At 37.6% G+C, this 16,888-nt stretch overlaps 1 protein-coding gene across 3 annotated transcripts in view; it reads right to left on the reverse strand.

Annotated features, from left to right (window-relative positions):
- The window catches only part of disp1 (dispatched homolog 1 (Drosophila)), a 49,693-nt gene extending 33,835 nt beyond the window's left edge, over positions 1–15,858 (reverse strand). For 2 of the 3 annotated variants that reach the window (XM_066677030.1, XM_066677028.1), the window contains exon 1: positions 15,415–15,858. The gene's annotated coding sequence lies outside the window, so the exon portion shown is untranslated. Of the gene's footprint in view, positions 1–5,983; positions 6,093–15,414 lie in introns of those variants that run through there. The other variant, XM_066677029.1, reaches the window with a different exon arrangement.
- Positions 15,859–16,888: the final 1,030 nt, after the last annotated feature.

Raw genomic sequence — 16,888 nt, forward strand, 5'->3', positions numbered from 1 at the left:
TGTGAATATTTTATGGATTATTTTGGCATTTTTGTTTGTGCATAGAATAATTTAAAGAGCAACTTTAACTGTATTGAGTAAATACAAATGAAAAACATATGCCAGCTGCATACATCTCTCCAATACGCCTCCATATCAAAAGATACCTTCTCACATATGCATCTCACCTAATCCGTGGGAGTGGAACTGATACACCCAAAAATCACAACAGACCTTGGCTTGTGCACTTTTCTTTAATAACAGTGTTTATCCCTTTGTAGTAGTACCCTCTGACCACAATACAGGTTCCACTGTCTGTGACTATCTGAGGTGAGCTTGGGCCCAAAGAAGACTCTGGTGTTTCTGCATAGTTCTTATCCGTTCTACTTACATGATTGAATTTCAGGTTGTACAGCAACCTGAAGCAGCATCAGACTGCTAATAAAGTGACCTATGTCACTTTATTTATTGATTACAGATGACAGTAACATGACGATGTCTAATGCAACTATGTCTGAGGGCTTGAAGGCCATGCAAATTGGACAAAAGTTTCCGATCTTGCTGTACACAGGCAGTTTAGTTTTTGGCTGTTTATATAAGGTAACGTTAGGTTTAAAATCCATCATCAGTGGACACTCAACACCCACAGAACTGAGCAAAATAAAAGTACTCGCTCCTCATGAACTGTACAATTAAGATAACCTTTCCATTTCACCTTAAAAGGTGCAGCATATGGCACTTCATGGCTTTCAGATATATGGCACTTCATGTGGCTTTCAGAAGTGAAAAGTGTGTTTTACACAGATGTGTTGGTGCTGTGTCTGCGTTGGTGATAAATCTAAAACATCTACAAGCAACACAACTAAATTCAAACAAGAATCTTCTGAACAAAAAGCTGCCTCAGGCTCATCCTGATTGCAGGTGATGTTTCTCCTTTTTGTGCTTGATACATGTTCCCTGTGATTTATTGGTGGAAATTATTTTAAATGACCGTAAACCATGCAAAGCCCAGGCTTTATCCTGTCGTATAAAATCACTTTCTGCCCTTCAGAATGACACGATGTCATCTGCAAACAACCTATTTCAAAAGTGGCTCGTAGAAACACAATATTAAAAACAAAGAATGCCTTTCAAATGTAGATGCGCTTTCCACAGTGGTATTAGGACTGTGCATCAAATGGCTATAACTATTGGGATTTTGCCAATGTACACTGCTGTGCACCGGTGTTAAATTTTATGTAAACACTTCCATACTGAACAGTACGCAAAAGCAGTACATGAGAATGACTAGTGTGTCCGAATACATAGTATTCGTCGTGCAGTACATGGAAAGTCCCCAGCTGTACTTCATCTGGGAAAATTTTAAAGTATGCAACATTATCACAGTCCTATCCCATGATTCCACTGCAGTGCTTTTTTTAAAAAAAGGGGGGGAACCTGCTTTTTACAAGTGTATGATAGAACAATTAAAAAAAATTGTGTGTTTATGGACAACATTAAGTAAATTTATGAGCAAGTCTGCAGAAAACAATAAACCAATTTTGCTTGTTGTTTAAAGTGGTATTAACGTAACTTGCACATGTTTAGAGCTGTTATAAGTGAAGGCTAGGGTTACTTACATTTCTCCTGAGGTAAAGAATCAATAAATTCCTCAGTGTGTCTTCTCTGAGCTACTGCACGATGGTGTCTCAGTGTGGAGTTAGATTCCATAGGGGAAAGAGCCCCAGTATGTTTGGCAAAAATATTAAATTAAAACAGAGTGGGCAAACAGGGCTTTTAGAGACTAATGGGACTTTTGTTGTTTGTGGTGTGACATCATAGGATGTTGGCAAGATGGCAGATGTAGTGAATCCGATGTAGCGTGGATACGGCACAGACGCGTACTTAAAGAGTACAGCTTTAAAAGTTGGGCAGTGCCTACTGGATACAATTCAGTACATACTGTTCAAGTATGTGATTTCGGACGCAGCCTTGGTCTTCCTGCCTTCCTGAAGGCAGCTGACCTCTTCGGCGCCATCTAGGATTTTTACATGCAAAGATTTTCTCCAATCTTATAGATTAAGACTGAGGTGTTCATATGTACACTCTACTCAACAATCAAATGAACACCTTTGTTTATCTGCATATTACAAGTAAACAGATCCAAAATGATGCACATGCACCGAGTACCACTCAGTGGAAAATTACATGAATATGAGCATGTGCACGGGATTCCAGGCAGAAGGAGGGGTGCAGAAATGTGTGTTACCAGGGGTTTTATTGTTGTGTTTTTTTTTTAGTGGCTAAAAATTAGAGCAGATTCAAAAAGGTGCTTTGCATGCACATATTACAGAACAGTCGTGAAGAAAACGTCATGTCCTTCAACTTTCCAAAGCACACAAGTTGCATGCTGGTGATATAAAATGCCTGGATGAAAGTGTGCAGTTAAAAGGCTAATTTGAACTGAAGGAATTTCTATATGAAGCAAATATTCTGCATGACGTGGCAGCCATTCATAATTCTGAAACTTGAAAGACTCATACCCCTCCAGAACATACTGTAAGAGCATTTCGATGTTGCCATGTACAAGCCAGACACACACACACAATGTATTAAAACTTCAGAAATGTGGACTCTAGTCAGATACAGGTGTTTATACAGATATTATATTTCTATAAGATTATTTAAATCTTATACACAACTCTTATACAATCAGATAGAGACTGCATTCAGAATGGCCTCAATAATCCAATATTCTATTACAGCTGAGGTGTATACATGGATATACTGTGTTCCGAAAGAAATATTGAGCTACTTGGCTTATTAACAGTGTCACGCTGTACGAAAACATGGCTAATGACGACACTACCTTCTGGAGCAAGAAACCATGAATTCCAAAAGTTGAAACTATGTCAACTTTTAATAATAAATATGCTATTAAAAAAAAATAAAATCTATCAAAAAACATGACTTAAGGCAAGTATAGTTTTACACTCTTAAAAATAAAAGGTGCTACAAAAGGTAGTTTGAGCAATGCCATAGAAAAGCCACTTTTGGTTCCATAAAGAACCATGGTAATACTTTAAAATTGGTAAAGAACCTTAAGTTCAAGTGATGGATTTATAAAACTTGCATTTGTGCAGTAGGTTAAACAAAGCTGAACCAAGTCAGCCTAATGCAAATATAAATCTTTGGCACTGTATACATAGGATAGTTAAAAAATAAAAAAAACCCAGACGTTCCTCCCTTACATCATCAAGCCAGTCTAGTAGGCGGCTATAGTACCTCTTAAGAGATATCAAAACACCACAAAGCATGAGAGAAAGAGTTCCCAAATCACACGATCGATTGATCGATAGAACTTTAATGACTTATGTATGAATGCATGGACTCACATTTATGTGGCTCCATCCCAAATGTGTCGTAATCCCTGTGTAGTGCAAAATGTACGTCCTTAAAATTACAGCTTCTACTTTGCTAACACAAATCTGTTCATATTCAGCTACAAAATCCATGTCTTTTTTCTAACATTCAGTGTATTATTTTGGTGCAAAAGCCTTAGTTCATCACCTGTGCAGCTAGGAAGCCTAGAGCCAATTGAGACAGCCTACATGTTGTTGCAAATGCTGCAACATCTAAACAAAGCTTAAGAATATTATGGGAAAATACTGGGAAAGACATATGAGAAACAACTAAGGAGAATACAGAAGTATAATACCTGAGTGTATGACGACAGCATAACACACAAAACAAGAGGTGGAGCCGGAGAGGAATTGATAAACACAGAACATAAGGATTTGATAGAGGTGCAAAGATGCAAAAGTGTGACAGCAAAACAAACATAGTAATCCCTCGAATTTCCGTGAAGTAAAGGAAAGATTATTTTTTATGTATTTAATGAGTATTTGGACTTAAACCCTCCCTGTGCTGTTAACAACCCACCCTTTGCATTAAACATTCATTCTATAATGTTTTTCAGCTGGAACTACATGTGATAGCTTAGGAATTACTCTATTAAAGAAACTGGTAGGATGTGATTTAGCGTAAGTAAATTTCACTCGGATGTGGACATGAACAATACGTAAGAAATACTTGTAAGTTATATATTTTGTCACCTACAGGCCTAGTCTAATACATGTAAATAATAAAAAAAGCCCCCTTGAAAAAACCCGCGAAGTAGCGAGGGATTACTTTAACTAAATAGATGATGTGCGGTTCCTAAAGCATGGGGGGGGGGGCCCTCTCAGAAACTGAGACAGAGGAGAAATAGAGACCTAAACGAGGAATGATAGTAAACCTGACTTGAGACAGGACAAGATCTGTACTAATAAACAGTAAGTGCCTAGTTTCAGTTTGTATCTTTCACACCCAATATGCTAGGTTTTTAATGCTCTAATGACTAAATGCATAATAAAAATTAAAATAATGCATAAAAAAGTGAAATACTGCAGAACTGTCCATCAATAAATAAGTACAACCACTTATATAGTCCCATGAAACTATAAAAAGTAAAAACTAAGTTTCGTGAGGACATAACAGTGACTGATAATATAATTTATAATGAATTTCTTCATATATTGCTGTAGCAATTATACAATGTGTTATATAACAACATTTTTAAAACCATGCTCATTTATCCAAATCACTGAATGGGGGGCTTTAGCAATCAGCAGTGCTGGTCCATGAACTTCAGCTCCAGATAATAACTGGCTAATTTCCATTGCCTAAATATTACCTCCTCCTCTTGTATGAGTGAACACACCAATGTAGCCTATAGGGCCACTGCAAGTGACTTTACTATAAGTTAGAAAGATCTAATCAAGATTTATTAGGAACCAACTTGTTAGCAAATGCTATTCTAGCTCGTTATACTGATACTGTTTTAAAAAAGCAAGTGTCTTGATGTGAGATGTGGTGACAGGGATATGTAGTGGTCCAGAGGTTTGCCTAGTACAGTCTCTGGTGGGAATACTAAGGACCTTGGGTGCTGAAGAAGACATGGAGTTGAAATGTGGGTCACATGTGGCTCAACTGCTACACAAGTTTCCTCTGGAGGAGAGGAGAGTTTCTGTGTCAGATGTTCCAACAATCAAGGACCACACATATTGTACAGTCTCTCAAATTTAGCCAACTTACAAATCAAGGTCCCAGAGCTTCCATGATCAGGTCTCAGTGAGGGAAACCAAGGATAAGCAGAGCTCAATGTCTGACTACCATTACATAAATAAACAGTACCCATTTAAAAGGCGACGTTCATGATTGTAATCCAAAAAAACTTTATAAAAATTCAGAAAGTGTTTCCTCACCATTGGCTGCTCTCCAGTCTGTTTGCACACTGGAAACCAGGAAGCGGTGTCAGTAAATGAGTAAACAAACAAAGTGGCTCAGTCAGACAAGCTAGCCTTCCTCTCCCTCGGCTAGGGGCAGAAAAACAGCAAAACTCACTCCTGAAATCCCATGATGAATTAAGATGTGGCTCGTCCTTATTTAATCCTTTAGGGCACTGAAGCTGCTTGCTCTGAACAGGGCTGTTTAGACCTTGGTGAAAACCGTGCTGTGTTGTTAGGTCCTCATGGTATTTTAGCCAAAACATATCACAGACATAATTTAGACTGTTTCTTCAACTATTAAGCCATGGCTGCCCCCTAAAAACCCAGCCCCACATTCCAAAGTGTTGGACCAACTTTAGAAGAAATATAGGCACCTGTGTTCCCATGGGTCCCTTACATGATTTACATGATGTCAAACATTCTGTTCAACCACATTTCATAGCTTCAATGAAACCATCATACTTGGCCCCCAAAGATGACCCTCCCAAGTCCCTGTTATGTTCATGAGGTGTCCAGTTGTTTCACAGCAGTACCTCGTATCCTCACTGGTTCAACAGATGAATAAGCTAATTTAGAAACCAGGACAACAAAACCCATCTGTTCCGAGGTGAACAGAATCTTCCAGAATGCCACACATTTATTGTTACAGACAAATATGCCCCACCTGCACGCCCCCAAAAATGTGTAATGCCTACCTTATGTAGCACAGTAAGATGTCTGTTGAAAGATCCTGTGCAAACTCGAGCGTACAAGGCTGAGATTGAGAAATATATTGAGAACACAGCTGTTCAGGAAGTTGCACAGAGGACCACTACCTAGGGTGAAACTTGGTATCTCCCTCCCCCAATCATGGAAAAAATGTCTTGTCTTTAACTGTTTCCAACTATTTTTGGGGCAGACCTTGAATCAATCCCAGACCAGGCCCCTCCACTGATATCTTACTTCTGGGAGTGTTTGTAAGGTCACATGAACATACCATAGCAGCTGTCCAACCTCGTTGAGTAAGCCTGCGAGATAAAACAGCAGCAATATATATTGCGATACATATGTCAACAATATTAATTAGAAAAATATTTAATAGTTACATTTATTGAGGACAAACTGCCAGGAAAGCACATACATACCCAACATTTGGCTTTATTAACACCCCCCCCCCCAAATGGGCACAGTTCCTAACTTTTGAACAGTCTTCAAATCTTTATATCTCTTCATAATGGTCTGTGCTACAAGTGACATGCAAAAGTCAATCGCCTGTAGAGTTCTTTGCCTCTTGAACAGACGGTGAGTTTTTATCAAAACATGAAGTCCTGAATAAGAGCGAGATTGTAATGCTGCCCACTGATTTGTGGTAAGTCAAATTTTGGATTACTTCTTAGTTTGTCAGCAGTGGAGGGATATCTGTCTGGGGTTTTGGCCTATGAGCTTATTTAACGGTCAACAAACGTTAAAAAACAACACTTGATATTAAAAGCAGACAAAGTTGAGCACAGTGTTGTGATTGTAAGTTCACTTCAAGTAGCAAAATATCAATGTTTGATTAGCATGAAATAAGAACAACATTATTAACAGGAACACAAATTATACAGTCGCCGGACAGACACCTTTAACGGGATCTTTATTTACAGCTAGTGAGGAAGAAATGGTCATGAAATGTGCCTGTGTATAGACGCCGTTAAATATAGCATTTTTAGTCCCTAAGGTAGAGCCTCCACGCTGAACTGTGGATGATGTTTGGAAAGACGTATGATACAAGGCAAGAGCTCCTGGATGTTGTTGTTTAAGAGACCACAGCCAATTCCAGTTCACCTAACCATGACAGCTAAAAGCTTGTTTGATAAAGGATAAGCCTCCCCTACAATCATTCACCAGCCCTAAATTTGGCAGGATGTGGGAGAGATAAGCTCCAGAATTTGTGTTCTTTTACACCACTGTGGGTGCTCAGTCCTTGCAAAGGTCTTCTTAACAGTTCTTCTCAAATTGCAGGCTACCCTCACTGCTAAGAAATTAAGACAGGCAAACACTGAGATTTTGGAAATCACAGCAGGTGGCTGTGAAGACACTGGACAATAGAGCTTGTCCACTTTGCAAAGAAAATTGGAGGTGAGCTATGATTGGGCTATGAAAATGCGTTGCAGCGTCCGAAGCATTTTCAGCTCGCTCTGTGTATTCTGTGACCATGACCAAAATTTCAGACATGTTAGAAATCCAACTGGATGTCCGAATGATCACACAGAGCTTGGTTAGATAAATTAGGAGTCATTCAGTTCACAGAGATATATGTTACACACATGTAAATGATGAGTCTTAAGCTATCCTGCTGAGCTTGTGAACAGTGAAAACAGCAGAGAAACGTAGCAAATGCAGCTTGTGTTATGCTATACAGCCCCATAACATAGAGATGGAGCATTTTCTTCATTACTTTTTCCCAGTTTTCTTTCCCAATCAGAAAATAGATTATTTTTCGCTTTCAATTTCCCCCTGTGCTCTGAGCTTTTACACAGCACACCATCAAGGTCAATATACACAATTCCACACTTTATATAAAAAAAAAAAAAGAAAATGAAAAAAAAAAAAAACTAACTAGGTTCAAAAATGGGAACTGAATGGGTTCCACGTTTGTGGAAAAGGGCTATCTGTCCAAAACTGTTGAGCAGCTAAAGTCTTTAATCCTCTGTTCACAATAAATTAAGTAACATAACAAATAGCATCCTATACATACAATCGAGTTGGTCAGAGAAAACATTGAGAATCTCTTTCTTTATAACTTCATTATTTAAAAAGACTCAAGATACCTGCCAAATTTGTTTTTACTCCACACAAAATGTCCCAATGTCCCTTTCCCCGAGTGTGGTTTGACGTTGGTACCCTGTAGTTGTTGTTTACAAACAGTCTATTATTGGTGTCTTGATTAGTGACAAATTTAGGAATTCAGTATTGTACTGATAAAATCTCACTGTGGTACAACTCATTATGACTGTCAAGATAAACTGTACAAGGAAGAACATTAACATGTAAAGAGATACTTATATTGTGTCTGTGTTTACAGGACCTTACAGGAAAAGGCAACTCATTTATTAGTAGGCTTGCGCAATAGAACAATTTGATCATCCCTATAAGATTTGTATTGTCACATACTGTGATTGAGGCTGACACTGAATAATATTTTATTGCAGCATGTTAAGAGAATGATTATTGGGCATATTAGTTTAAGTTATGTATACTAAGCATTTCATTTTACAGGTTCCCTGATTGGGCACAAGAGAGCTGGAAATTGCCCCATGTATGAATGTTGGTTCATGAGTGGGAGAGGGAGGGAGAGAGAGAGAGAAAACTGCGTCTATTTTATCTACAAGAACGCTACAGTGTATCAGATTATGAACTGTAAGCAAAGTCAAAGATACCATATTTTAAACATATAACTAACTGGTATATTTGTCTATGATAGCCATGTGGGCAGTGTCCTGTGTGTGGCCTTTTCCCAATCATAGCTTGGGCCAATGTGTGCTGATTTTAGGTCCGAGCTATCAGCCATTAAAGAGGATTTTACCTCTCAAATGAGACCTGTTCTGGTGATGATTTCTAAAGTATGATGGGTAAGATACATGAACAGAAGAGGATTCCGAATGACAACTCTTTACTCTCAATAGTACACTAATTTCTAATTCCCCCTCATTATTTTTCAGATCATTATCCAAATATTGTATTCAAACAGCGTATTCACAGATGGTGATTTGATAACACTGGCAAAATTCAGCTTATGTATCTATGTTTAGTGATGTTCATAGATTGCAGTTATGGCTCCCTCCAGAATGCTCAAATGCTATAGGGTCCAATCAAAGTGTTTATTAGGGAGCACACCATCTCTTTTGCCTCTTTCTCAAACAAACTGAAATGATAGAATATCACTTCCCTCAAAAATAAAATTAAAACAACCCCAGTCCAATCTTTAGGGTCATAAAACTGAGGGGGGCCCGTCTTTCCCTAATTTCAAATTGTATTACAACACTGTTGTTCTTCATTCTCTGGTTTAAACCTGGTGCTCAAATCTTCTGGCGTACTATAGAATAATGTATAATTTCTCCTCAAAGAAAACAAGAAGCATTGTAAAATATGTTATGGCCGATTTAGGGCAGGACAATAATTCTGTATCAATATATAATCACAATATAAAATGTTTCAATGACAATTATTTGATTTTAAAACACATTTTCAACAGGGCTGGACGATACAATCAAAATGTATATCACTATATAATTCCAATATCAATATGAAGAGTAAGTATTAATTACTGTCAGTCAGTGACAGTTGTTGTAAATAATGTATATGAAATATTGAAAATAAATGTTTAAAATCATAAAATAGTTACTGAAACATTTCATATTATATGATATATATTGATATTGAATTGTTGTCTAACTCTAATACAGGGGGTCCGACGTTGATCCGTTCCTATGTCGCGTTGTAAACCAATTTTCGGTGTAAGTAGGAACATACGTACATACTGTACGTAAATAACATACTGTAAGCACTTATCCTATCACCTATCCTCCGCGGTCCGAGCCGCGTAACCGTGTATTCTTCCGCCGAGCACACCAAACACAAAGTTCGCATTACGACGTTTGCAACGCAAAACCACTTAAGTCAAAACAAGGCTTTATACAGTAAATGGGAGATGTGTCATAACCACGAAACATTGTAAATCAGGACTGACGTAACCCGAGGACCTCCTGTATTCCATATTTCAATAGACATTTTTTACTGCATCTGTCACTGACTGATGGTCATTAGAGGGCACTGCCCAGTTCACTGCTCTCAATTTTAAAGTTAATTTTAAAATATTAATATTGACAAGGTGATGTTTTACAGTGATGTTATGTTACGTTTGTTTGTTCTGGGCAGTTTTTCTGTGGCTTTTATGTTGTTTATACCCATATCGGAATTATATCATATCGACTGAAATTAAGAAATATATTGTGATATAAATTTTGGCCATATTGTCCAGCCCTAGCCCGAGAGAATTGCAAAAACTTCACAAAATGGTCTCCTGTTTTCCACAATTATAAATTTCTTAGTGTTGATAAATATTTTTCTTTTCCTTGAAGGCAATGTAAAGGGATCCGTGTTTTGGACAACATCATTAAAGAAACTGGACTCTGGACTTTCCGAGAGCTACAATCTTTTCATGATTCACCAGGCTCAGGCACCAGAGGTTTTGTATCTTGTGTTTAAAACATTAGGCCTAAGTTTAGGCTTAGTCACTTGTTTTCTGTCTCTAATTGTTAGTAATTATTTTAAATTAATTATTCCCAAACAGAGGAAGAACCAAGGGTGTACCTGTTTCTGTGATAAGACTCATATGTGGTACTTGGAGGTTTTGGTTTGATAATGGGCTGTATTTGGTCTAAAACATTTGAGAAGCACTGGTACAGAAGCTATACTGCTCAGCATGAGTAAGCAACATTTTGTTGGCTCACTTCCCCTCTCCAGTTTTTAGGGAGTGCCTCAGACTTGTAAGTGGATGTCTTGAAATTATTTATAACTGCTCTTGGCAACATAGCATAATGAGAAGTTGCATCAAAAAAGTGAGGTAATGCTCCTATTCACCCGCAAAGACTAATGAAATTAAAAAGCGTAAAAAAACTGTTAAAGAGCTACCTGATGATGTTTTTTTTTCCCTTTAAAATGGGGATTTCGTGGTCTGAGAAAAAAACTAATTCCCTGTGCCATGCTCAGACACCTTCCAAAATAATCTCTTTCATTCTTCACCACATTGATCAAGTCGGCATTTCCTTCCAAAGCTCAATGATTGGCCTATACCGAGGCTTAAAATATGAGGCTTTCTTTTCTGCCCTGTCCTCTCTGGTTTGCGTCAAGATAATGAAAGCTCCTTTAACTGTTCTGAAGTCTAGCAGATGGAACTCTAGAGATTTACAGCCCCGATGTGAAAGGCTATGAAATCCACTCCCTGCTCTGGCCAGCAAATATGGCTTAGGTTTGCACATTTTATCTCTTAGTGAATAAAAGGGTTCAAACTTTTGGACACTGCATAGCAAAAGAATGTAGAGACCTAGAAAAAAAGCCAAGTCTCTTGAACCCATCATTTAAAAGAAAAACAAATACACTGGTTTTACCTTCCTCCACAACAGTGGATAATTCACCAATTGACAGATCTGCAAAGAGTAAAAATATGTTTAGGTTCCAACATGTTTTCCAATTCTGAAAGAAAGTGGAAAGCTATTATATGTGTGTCTTTGATGCTGCCACTAAAGACCTGTGGTTTTCATGACTGGAAAAAATAAAATAATATTGACATGAGCATCCATGCTGGCTTTGTGAAAATATAAAGCGTTTCTCAATGTTGTTGTTTGTTTGTTTTACATGGCCCTGTTTCAAGTTCAACAGCATGCTTGTGGTAGGCAACAGCTCTTTTTTATGCTTTCTACAAATATGTAATCATTAAGCATCAAATAGCACAAATAATAATAACAATAAGATTCAACAAGGAGAACTGCCAAGTCAATAAAGTTGGGCATCTAATCCTCAACAACAGATTTAATCTGGATTACTGTTTAAAACTGAATGGTTGAGAGTGCCCTGTCATTGCCATAGGTGAATCACTTTTTCCTTTCTAAATTACACTATTATTGAATTGATAAAGAAATTTCATAAATCAGAAATGACGCTACCTGCTGTGCCACCATTTTAAAATATTGATAATATATAATAAATGTACAAATATTAAATTATTTATTATGGCATACAGATTATACTAAGAATAATAAGTCCGCTTTTGAAAAACACATGACCAAATTTACATGTTGTACTACTGCCACTGGCTTACAAGGTATGCTTTTAAATTTTATTTTAAATGGTTCCAGTCTACAGACATTTACACTGCATCTTTAATGTGAACACAGTTTGGTGCAAAATGTTGTCGATAATATCAGTTTCTGAACTAATGCAAAAAGGAAACAAACATCAGAGTTGGTTCTCACTTAAAGGCAAAGTTCACTATTGCAATAATAAAAAACCCCACTATTTATTCAATTCAGAATGTGTTTCTTCAACATTTGCTAGCTCTCCAGTCTGTGTGCTCTAAACTGTTCTGGTGTGTTTATGTAACCCCAGTGAGTAAATGAGGTTTAAAAAAATAAATAAATAAAAATTTATAAAAAATAAAATTAAAATACACTGGCTCAGTCTGGTATGCTAGTCTGTCTTAGTCTCTGTCCGTGGCAGTGGCATCTGGAGTTGTATTAGACAATGCGGAGAACTCCAAAAGCTGAAAAACACAAACCAAAATGGGGATATAGACCTATTCCAGCTCCATACGTGGGCAATATTGACTAATTTTTGCTGTTTCAGATCACTTAAGGGGGAAATGTCTCCAAACACAGGAGAGATGGCTCACTGCATTACAGAAAGTGTTACAAAACAAAACAACTCGAGTTACAAATGAGTTTTTGTGGTAATGCAAACTTACAGACAAGTTAAACTTCAGCCACGTACAAACAGTCATTATTCTCCCTCAAACACACTCTTCCAACTTAAAAAGACACTGAGCTTAAAGCTGCATTTCCCCACAATCGTGAAATGCTCTAGTAACAGAAAGAAAAACAAATCATCTGTGGCAGCCACAGAACTTTATTTTAAATAACTGATTTAATAAACTGAAAATTACTCCATGATTGTAAGATCAATTGATCGCTGATTTAGTACAGGCTAATAAGACAGACAAAATCCAGGGGTAAATAAAAAATGTGCCAACATAGAAAGTTGGTAAAAACATGTGAAAGGCTACAAATGACTACATATTTTTGACTGGATAGCATAGCTCAAGTAATCTAGAGTCTCAAGGGCTCTTTCAAAATCTTTTCAATAGTGTGTAAACTTATATGCATTCCAAAAAGCCCTCAGGTAGACGACCAGAGGACTAAAGTGGTTATTATGAACACCCAGTCTGCTTCTCACCAACAGCCAGACAACAATCCTTTTGAAGTTTTCAGCTGACAATAAAATTATTTAATAAAACAGGAACATCCAGTCATTGGATTCTGTGCTGTTTAATTTTCTGTGCTCCAAGCTATTCAAAACTGCAGTCCAACTTTTACTTAATTTATATACCCACAACAGCAAGACCTACTAGTGAATATTGGCATAGGACCAATGAGGGTTTTTTTGTGTGTGTGCAAATGAGTTTGAAAGTTGTAATTATATATAAAAAAAGCACCTATTAAATATTAAGTAGCTTAAAAAGGGGTAGTGATCATTTATTTATCACTTCATTTTGTATGAGTATTTGTCTGAGCTATTTATAAAGATATATTCTGTAAAATATGCTATTTTGTAAAAACAGAACACATTAAGCAATGGCTTGGATGCAGCCAGTACAATGGAAAGATTTTAGTGACAGTAATGGACAGATCCATCACATTCTCTGATGCTAAACTGAAAATAAAGAAAGCTAGGATTATGAAGTTTGTAACAAATTTGGAAACATAAGCCTGAATTTGCTATTAAAATAATGTCCTACCTGTAGCCCTTAATTTCATTGTATTAGAAAATCACTTGCAAATTACACAACAGACAAAGGAATCCAATTAATCAGCAGGGCACTAAAGTTCCAGGGGGGAGTGTCTAAATTTAGTTTTAAATCTACAAATCTATGTAGGTGGACAGCTATGAAAGGACTAGAGTATTAACTGTTTTTTTTTGTTTGTTTGTTTGGTTTTTTTTGTGTGTGCAATTAAAGCACTTAAAGTGAAAGCATAGTACTTCATCAAAAAAACCTAACCACTCCGGCTTATATATAATCCAGAAGTTGGCCTGGAACGTGTACATCATTCCTAACTGATGCAAAATTAATATGGTTAAAACCACTACTTTGAGCCAAAACACTAGTTTGTGCCAAACAAGGACAAGATATCTTTTCAACGGTCTGAGGACGATTTAATGACAAATCTGAGTGACCCTGAATCACTAGTTCATCAGCTTTCTAGAGCTGTAGAAAAAAGTAGAAAAGAATTCTAGCCATGAAGAATTAGGCCACACAAACTTAATTTGACAATCTGCCGAATGATTTAAGGTCTTTTGAATGCCAAGAAAATGTGGGGAAAACCTGGCTGGCAATACACAAACTTCTGAGATCAACACCATTGAACTCCTTTGGGATCAACTGGAAGGCAAACAGTGACCCTTACTGCCCGACATCATTGCTGAAAGCTGATTGAAAGTGAATTCCCACTTCCATTCTCGAAAACTTAATGGACTACCATAAGAGGCTGTTGGAGGAGCAAAAGTGCCATATTAATGTAGGTGGCTTTGGAAGTAATTGTGGATTCAGTGCTCTCACACACTTCATAATCAATATCACACAATACTGTCACCATCAGAATAAACTCTTTAGGGCAATTTGTTTCATTTAATTACTCGTTTTGACCACTCTAACGTATTTAGTTTGAGTTCATTTCCACTATCCTCAGGGAATAGCTAATTTAAAGGAGCCCCAGTAAGTCACGAAGACCGATATTTTCATCAATATATGATGACATATTCTCCCATTTATTTATTGTTCCTGTGTTCACGCAATAAAAAAAAAAGTGTTGAATTATTCTGAAAGGGATACTTCAACGTCATTTTAATTTTAAACTGTAGCACACCGAAGCCGGGGAAATCGCAGAAAAATGGTGAAATAGCTTCGTATTCTGACAACTATCCAACATTGTACTGCATAACAACGACGGTTACTTAAGCCCCTCGCAACAACAGCTAGCAAACAGTTCTCGGCTCAAACAAAGCTTGCTTTATTAAACTCACTAAAAGACAGATAGCTAACCTTTGATGGTTGAATACATTCGAATCCGAGAAAATAATAATAATAATAAAAAAAAGAAAGACAACAAATGGAGTAAATAACGCAAATTCGTAAAAGACATTTTTTATCGTATGAATCTAATAAACTAATCTTTAAAATGATGGCAAGCTTCCTATAGCTCAACGTAAAAGACTAATTCGAAGTCGTTTTCAGAGGAGACTGGCTGTACATAGGAATGTAGGTTAAAGCTATAAAATGTAGGGCTTGAAAGTGTTTAAAAGTATTCTAAAACATGCAAGAAGACATTCTTACCTCAATCCTCCGAAAAAGGCGCGTGTTTGTCCAGATAGAGTTGCAATAGTCGTGTTTGCCAGTTTGTAGTTTGTGAAGCAGCCGTGTGCAATCAGAACTAGCGACCACAGAGACCACCGAGAGACCACAATATTACACTACAGGAAGTAAGAGACCGTTCCCGCAATACACACTCCAGGCAGCTGCGCAGATTTTCTACGTACCGTTAAAAATCAGCATCACTTGGCCAATAACTGTTATGATTATTATTAAAGACTCAGCTGCTGGTCGCATCGCCCTGATTTGTGTCTGGTGGTACAGGCCCAGTGAGTTAAACACACACGCACAGTATTATGGGCCATCCCCACCCCACTCTTTGCAAAAGAAAACCTGTTGTTCACCCCTCTGGTAAAACGACAGCAAGAATCAGTACGACAGTTTTCTCAAAAATCCGAGTAAGACTTTTGAAATGTACTCCGGATGATACTACAGTGATTTGCACTGTTCATGTGCCTGGTTAAATTCGCAGGCGGCAACATTTCATGTTTATTTTTCCCAGCAAGTGAGTGACGTATGTGATGACGCAGGGAAGGGCGGTCGTCTGAAGTGACGCAACGACTGGGAGGGACTCTCTGTTTACAAACAGTGTTGGAAAACGATAGAAAAAGACCATAACATCTGTTCCAGCAAGCTCATTACTGTTACATGAAATTAGGATAGTTTTCAGAAATTTTAAAGGATTCAATATTCAACAGAGTGTTTGTATTAGGGAAAATTCACACAAACACACACATATCTACATTCATTGTCCAATTTATAAGACCAACTGTCCATATTTTAACCCATTTCACCCTGATATTCAATGGTCAGGACACCCAGAGAGCAGGTATGTTTTGGGTGGTGGATCATTCTTAGTGACACTGACCTGGTGGTAATTAGTGTTGCACTGGTACAAATGGATCAGGCACAGCAGTGCTGCTCAAGTTTTCAAACACTGTCCAGTCTGAAAGACACACCTACCTAGTTGGTCAGTCTTGTATTTGTCAGTGACAGTAACTCATCTGTTGCTGCACGGTTTATGTTAGTAATCATGTAGACCCTCACCAGTGGACAATTCTTAGTCAATGGCAATGGCACTGAAGGTTTTAAAAACTCTAACAGCTCTGCTGTGTTTGATTCACGTGTACCAGCACAACACACACTAATACACCACCACCACATCAGTGTCAATACAGCACTGAGAATGAGCCACCACCCAAATCATCCCTGCTCTGTGGTGGTCCTGTGGAGGTGCTGACCACTGAAGAGTAAGGTGAAATTGGGATAAGAAAGTATGCAGAGAAACAGATGGACTACAGTCTGTAATTGAAGAACTATAAAGTGCTTCTCTATGGTCAGTGGATCTGATAAATGGACAATGAGTGTAGAAACAAGGTAGGTGCTCCTAATACAGTGATTGTTCAGTGTAGTGTGTATTGCTGTTTTATGGCTGAAT

The sequence above is a fragment of the Hoplias malabaricus genome, chromosome 7 (assembly GCF_029633855.1).
Source record: "Hoplias malabaricus isolate fHopMal1 chromosome 7, fHopMal1.hap1, whole genome shotgun sequence".
NCBI classification, from domain to species: Eukaryota; Metazoa; Chordata; class Actinopteri; order Characiformes; family Erythrinidae; genus Hoplias; species Hoplias malabaricus.